Source organism: Echinops telfairi, unplaced genomic scaffold (assembly GCF_000313985.2).
Source record: "Echinops telfairi isolate 266 unplaced genomic scaffold, ASM31398v2 ScPeMD7_2;HRSCAF=8, whole genome shotgun sequence".
NCBI classification, from domain to species: Eukaryota; Metazoa; Chordata; class Mammalia; order Afrosoricida; family Tenrecidae; genus Echinops; species Echinops telfairi.
In genome coordinates, this window is record NW_022103898.1 from 67,672,024 (window position 1) to 67,673,468 (window position 1,445).

Below are 1,445 nucleotides of genomic sequence, written 5' to 3' on the forward strand. Positions count from 1 at the left end.
ATATAATTCAATAGTTCAAACATCTTTTTAAAAGTCATTTTATTGGGGGCTCATAAAACTCATCACAATAGTTCAAACATCTTAAGAAGTGTTGTCCAAGCATCACCACAATCAATTTTTGAGCATTTTCTTCTGTCTTGTAGTCACTGCTATTAGATCTCCATTCTCCCCCAACCTCTCCTGTCATTCCCTCAAGAAACTATTAATTCAGTTACTGTATTCAGAGAATTACCTATCCTTGATTTAATATACATAAAAATATTTTTAAAAAATGAACGACAATAAAATGGAAAAATCTCAATTGAAAAGAAAGCAGAAAATATTAAAAACTAGAATAAATTAAAAATGGGTCAAAAGAGAGGTCAAGTAATAGGGTGCCAAATTTTAATCTTACTGAATCTGCAATAATCCACCTCCTAGTACACTCTGCATGATAGCAAGGCTATTCAGATTTCTGGTCTATGGTCAGATGGGAATCATCAGGGGCATAATCAATATGGGTCTCTCCTTCATTCTTTTAAATGGAAACAACTTTCAAATAGGTCAAAAGACAGATCAAATGATAAAATGTTACATTTTAACTTAACTCCTTCTGCCATAATCAACTTTACCATGTCCCTCAACTCTGGTCAGAGGGGATTCATGGAGTACTTAATCCAGGTGTCAATTCTCCTCACGGATGTCTTGCAGGAAGTGAGTCTTGCCAGCTGAAGCAGGGAACTGGTCCAACCATCAAAATCTGCAAATGAATTTTGAGCTTCCACTGTCATCCTTCTACAAACCTAGTGTTTACAATTTCAAACTCTGAAATCATTCCCTGCTTTAGATTTAGACAGGCTTGTATGCTTCTACCATGTGGACTTAGATAATGTCTCACTTAGATAATGTCTCACTTATTTGAAGATAAACCTTTAAGGCCTCATATGGTTTTCTTTCTGCTAGCATGGCACAGTCTGGTTTCTTCACCACACTTTGCTATAGCACCCATATCTTCAGTGATCTCTTCAGGAGGATGAGGATCAAGCAGGGCCATTTAACTAGTCCTTTTTGATGTAGTGGCTCTGTGTATTTGTTCCATCTTTTTTGGATGCTTCCTGCATCATTCAATATTTTGCCCTTAGAATCTTTTTTTAATACTGTAGCTGGAGGCTTGCATTTTTTAAATCAGTTCTTTCCACTTGAGATATGTTGAGCATGCCCTTCCCTTTCGGTTCTCTAACTCCAGATCTTTGCACATTTCATTATATCTACTTTGTATTCCTGTAAAGATACAAGCTAGAAAATTCTATGAGAGAGTTCTGTTCTGTGTTGTAAGGTTGCTATAGGGCCTTAATGACTTGGGATTGATTTACTAGCATACAAAAATATCAAGCCATTAACAATACACTTGCCCATCACTGTCACAGGTGTTGAGCTATCAGACCAATCCCTGGGTGATACAAATG